The sequence below is a fragment of the Myzus persicae genome, unplaced genomic scaffold (genome assembly GCF_001856785.1).
Source record: "Myzus persicae strain clone G006 unplaced genomic scaffold, MPER_G0061.0, whole genome shotgun sequence".
Classification (NCBI taxonomy): domain Eukaryota; kingdom Metazoa; phylum Arthropoda; class Insecta; order Hemiptera; family Aphididae; genus Myzus; species Myzus persicae.
This window is the reverse complement of record NW_019100990.1, coordinates 14,303-20,339: the sequence shown is the minus strand read 5'-3', so window position 1 is coordinate 20,339 and position 6,037 is coordinate 14,303. Positions and strand designations below refer to the sequence as shown.

The 6,037-nt window shown below is 33.3% G+C and overlaps 1 pseudogene; it reads right to left on the bottom strand.

The window, feature by feature from the left end:
• Positions 1-1,327: 1,327 nt before the first annotated feature.
• Positions 1,328-6,037, bottom strand: LOC111027153 (annotated as a pseudogene).

Genomic DNA, 6,037 nt, shown 5'->3' with positions numbered 1-6,037 from the left:
CAGTCTTAAAGTGTGTCCGAACTCTCAATGGATAGTACAGTGCTAATATAAACATTAATGTCACCGCAATTCAAAAGTGAAAAAAAATTAAAAATTTCAAATTTTTTTTTGCATCAACGCATAGATCGTCGTTCACATAAAAAGATAAACCCAATTTGGATGATCAAAATACAATCCTTCTACTTTAAATTATATTATTCTATTGTGCAGTTTAAACCATAATGCTCTTATAATACATTAACATAATAACATACATGCCCAAAAATAATATCGCAGTGGATTCACAATAATATTTCGTCCGAATTCGAGATCCGGTCACTGTCCTCCGCCAACTGGATGCATTAATAGTTTTTAATGAGCTGAAATATGCAGGCTCGACTAAAATCAAGTTGGAAAGTCGTGATTTCTCCGCCGGTCTGCAGGCATTGTGGACTGTGGTGCATAATATGACTTTAGCTGGTGATACACTCATCACCGCGGATTTGGACTAAAACGAACCCGCCGTTGCACCTGGCCAAGATGTCATTATCAACGACATTTACATAATAATAATATATTCACATGTCATGTCCCGTCTTCTGACTTGACCAAGTGTGCGTCCAAGTTGAGTGAAGTGCCAGCCATGTCGCTATGTCGCGACAGCCGTTCTTGTATAGCATCACGAATTATTTTATTAATTACACTGACGTTTTATGGCCGTTTTTGTTACATGTCTGATGTCCGCGGTCGACGCAACCGTAAGTGTCATCTTAATTTCAATGTGCATTCGTATTTTGTTGTGACGCATTCCGCCTTGAGCGTCACTGTAGTGCTCTCGTAAAATTATACATTTTTAGGCTTGTATGTGGTATGTCACGTTTGTTTGCGTTCCGTGTCGCTGTGTTCTTGCACGCCGTTGTTATGTAGTGACAAGTAAAATCCGCCCTTTTCCGTTCACGCATCCTGTATACCATGGTTCAGTGCTATACAACTGTCGTGTTGCGTTTTCGTCCTTTGTCGAGTCGGTCACGGTGTAACAGTATAGTCATGGTATCGGCCCACTGAGTTTCATTAAATTATATATTTTGGCACACTTGTCGTATGCTATCTACCAAGAAAATCATATCTACAAAAATCTACGCACACGTGTCGTATGCTATCTACCAAATAAATCCTACATAAAAATCTACAAACTCAAGTTACTAACCTGCTCAATGCCTGTTGGTTCACAGTTGTACTATTTTAAATAGCCCGTTTGTTAACAGTTGTTCATATTTTTTTTATTTTTTTACAAAAATGTTTTTTTTACATCTTGTAAAAAACATTCAAAAACATTTTTTTGATTGACGGATCTCCACCATTCTTCTTGCAATTGTCTTTCAAGGAGATTGGTCGCTCCACGAGCTCTGATTCCATACTTTACTTTCATGTGTTTCCATAAGCTTTCAATAGTCTGTGTTTGATCACCTGTACGTGGATCTATAAAGTTTTTGCTGTGGTTAACAGTATGGTGAAGAAAACCATGTTTTTTAAGAGTACTGTAAGCTCTCCATTCATCTGAATAAATTGTGGTTTCAGATTCTATTTCTTGCACAATTATGGGAAGTAATGTTTCACGATCTCTTTTATCAACTATAAAATAACGGCGCTCCAAAATATTATCTTGACGTAAGCAGCACATACCAAACACCCAAGGCCCTTGAACGCGATTTCCGTAATTTCTATTTTGGTTTTCAATATTTTGATTTTCTTCGTCAGAACTTGAATCAGAATAAGAATTTGCATTATCATTAGGTCTATGATCGTCAAGCCGTAATCTGCCTCTATTGTACTTTCGTTTGCCTTGGAAAAGTGACTCGTCAATCTGTACGATGTATCCTTTACCTCCCATTTTTTCCTCGATGTTTAAACTGTTCGACGACAACGTCTCGACACAAATTATACCAATCTGAGACTGTGTGATGTCTTCTACCAGTAATTTTTTCTGTTTGTATATTTTTAAATTGATTCGCCCAGCACCAAACAAGTTCCAATATTTCGCATAAACTTAATCCACTATTCTTTTTTCCATTTTTGTCGGTGTAAGTAAAAAATGGATTTTATTACAACCCTTTTTTTTACATCGTAAGTATTTTGTTATAATAATATCTCCATTTACATCACGTTTTCGATTTTTTTTTAAAGTTTCATTCATTTCACCACCACACTGTTCTCCAATAGAATTTAATTTTGTACACAGTTTTGTATTAGGTAATAAATCACGATCTTTTAAAAATTATATACAAGTTTCGTCATTAAAAATAATTTTTCTATATAATTCACCCAAAGTACTCATTTTATAAAACCATACATTTACAATTAATGAAAAACACACAACCACGACGTTTGATCTCGGCGATCAACGAACACATACTAAATTCTAAAATACTAAATAACTTTGAAATTCCTAAAGGAATTATAAATATATATAGTATATAGAAATACAATATCGATACGATTACGGTATATAACGTAGATACGGTAGATAGCATACGACACCGACAATTTGTTGGTAGATAGCATACGACACGTGTGCCTATATTTCTATACTTATGTTTGTACTCATTTCTCGTCAACGAACAGTTCGTCGTTCATATGAAAATATTATCACGGTTTGGATGGTCAAAATTCAATCTTCTGCTTTAAAAACGATGAAACAGAAACGTCACTTTAAAAACTATTTTCTATCGTTATAGTAGTTAAAATTTACTTAATAGTGATTTTTTTTCTGCCAAAATATAGCTCAACGATGTCGTAAGCCATCTGAAACAGATTTGAAGTTGATTCGGAATCACTTAAACCCTAAAATTCAATACAAAGTAAAATTTATGTTCAAAAATCACTCTACAAGTGCCAATATAAGACCTATATGAAAAATGAATGAACAAAGTCGGGTTTTTTTTGTGTCAACGAACAGTTCGTCGTTCATATGAAAATATTATCACGGTTTGGATGGTCAAAACTTAATCTTTCTGCTTTAAAAACGATGAAACAGAAACTTCACTTTAAAAACTATTTTCTATCGTTATAGTAGTTAACATTTACTTAATAGTGATTTTTTTTCTGCCAAAATATAGCTTAACGATACCGTAAGCCATCTGAAACAGATTGGAAGTTGATTCGGAAACACTTAAGCCTTAAAATTCAATACAAAGTAAAATTTATGTTCAAATATCACTCTACAAGTGTCAATATAGGACCCATATGAAAAATGATTGAACAAATTCGGTTTTTTTTTGTATCAACGAATAGTTTGTCGTTCACATGAAAATATAAATATCGTGTTTATGTTCAAATTTCAATCTTTCTAGTTTAATCTCATTGAAATAGAAACGTCACTTAAAAACCCTTTTCCATCGTTATACTTGTTAAAATGTATTTAATTGTGATTTTTTTTCTGAAAACTATTGCTTAACGATGCCTTAAACTATCTAGTCCATATTTGAAGTTGACTCTAAATTACTTAAACCGCAAAATTCAATAAAATGTTAAGGTCATGTCAAATAGCAATGTACAATTGAAGATTACTTTTTTTATATTACTTTAATTACATACAACATTAGAGGAACTCACACAATCTCATGGCTGTAATATGAATTTTCTATATTTGAATTATTTGCTGGGTTAATTTAATTATGTAAACATTTAACCTTTTACCGCTCAATAAAACTGTCCCAAACAGAAAACTATCGTAGTTTGGTGTGTTATTTATAGGTAACTGTAATCATTGTACACAAGTCACAAATATTGTAACAGTTAGGTTACCTATGGTTGAGCCATAATGTCCTCAATATTACATTTTTTGAAAAATTTTTTTGGTAGTGGCCGGTCTTAGTTGCTGAGAGTGCGTATGTATCTCATCGTCTGTATTATATTAGACTTGCCTTGTTAGTGTCGTGCGTCTACCAAGGTCAGTCAAAATGGAAAACACAAGTGTTTGGGGAAGTGATAAAGATTGGAGGTGATAAAAACTATATTTAAGTACATTGTTATTGGTATCGAAATCATCTTAATTAGGTTAGAATTTTTTTCCAAAATTAGTACGATTTACTTGCAGGTAAATATCATAATAATTCCTTAAACCTGATGCAACGATTCGAATGTCGAGTCTTTATCTAACAAAAGGGATTCTTCCGTATTCCTTTAATTTTAATATTATGTGAAATATGTATAATTAAGAAATTGAAAGTTAGTAATAAGTTAAAAATATTTACAATTAAAAAATTGTAATAAAATAGAATTTAAATATAAAAATTAGGGTCCTCGAATCACAATGAATTACATTATAAATAATTGGTCAATATAGTATAATCATTTTTAATATTTTATCTTTAAATCTGTGTAGTTAAATAAATAAAATATAAATAAAAAAAAAAGTTTTACTGAACTATGAAATTTGCACTCGGAAGCACAAATTTATCTTGATTCGGATTCTTTCCACCTAAGATGAACCGTAATGTTTGACAAAATCATCTGGTAGTTCTTGAACCGACAATCACAACCATAAATCATAATATATCAAGATATAAGACAATTATGTGATGCAATGTAGTAATCAGAAGTGTTGAAGAGAGACATATTTAGAATGTATTTTATATGAATTTCGTTGTCTTCTAAATAAATTTAGGTTAGAATAATATGGTGAATCAGTCATGTGAAATTCATATATATGCATATATATTATATATAATTTATAAATATCAATTACCACCTATCGATGTCAATCCACAGTGTGTGTCTCTGCATCTCGTTGTCTGCTCGGTTATCAGATCATTCTACATAATTTTTATGAAGTTGTATCTATAGTGTTTTTTTTTTAAATTTTAAATAAACAGAATATATAATAAAATATTAATTATTGAGTCATAACAGTTTTATTAATTAGTAAATAAATGATTAATACATATTATATTATAAATTATTAAATTATCGTATGTTTGGATAATAGAAGGATATTTATGTGCCATGCCACAAGCGTCCTCGAAGTACAAAAAATATTGGAATTGCAATCTTGACAAACAGATGTTTCGAAGGTCGAACTCTGCGAATATTACTCCAAGTCCACAGGACTCTGGCAGAAACGTATTCTACGAGCATCATTCACCAAGGATTTCAACAGGAATCTTTTGGACCTCTTCCAAACCGATCTACGTGCAGGTTTACTTGGAATTTCTTCCGGTACGTGAGGGACAGTGTTCCTGCTGCCATACACCAGGGACAGAAGCCTTAGATCCGTCAAAGACAGGAAATTCCCAGCAAGTTTGTGTCGTAGTGGTGGCTCGCAGATTGCTGTGATACTCTGATCAACAGCCAAGTCCAGTTCTTCGATGAATAATAATATCGGCAACCGAGTTACACGAATAATGGAGTGTCCACGTGGGCAACGTCCAACTCTGCAGTCTCGCGAAAGGTTGGCACCGGCGAAGGTTCGGTCTCTGCTACGACTTGAAACACACCAGCTGGTGATTTAATCCTGAGCTCGAGTGATGACTTGGTACACCGTAACGGTTACCCGACCGTCGTTATCCGCCAATCGAAGGCCAAATCTTGCTTGTCAACCATCATAGGTCTTTCCTCATAGCATTGTCAAACGACTGCTGACTGTATGAAATTTCCAAGTGCAAGGCGTCCATCATCTGTGTCATTTAATATAACAAAACTTAAAGAAAGAAAGTACAAACAGTTTTTTTTCTTCAAATATCGAGATGATGTATCTTGGACAAGCGCTAATCATAAACTAACTAATTATAAAATCAATTTGTTTGTATACTGCAGAATCTAAATACTAGTATAGTATTGATATTTTTTGGTTTAAAGTGTGTCCAGTATAGTAAGATTGTAGACAGATAGTTAGTACCAAATAGTTACTATTAATTAATCATAATTTAACAATTATTTTGATAAATAAAACCTATGAAATGGAGAACGAAGTGGCGGAGTGAATAACGCGTCGGTTGCAATGCACACCGTCGCCAGTTCGAACCTCGGTCACTGGCGGCACTTCTCTCCAGGCAGTCAT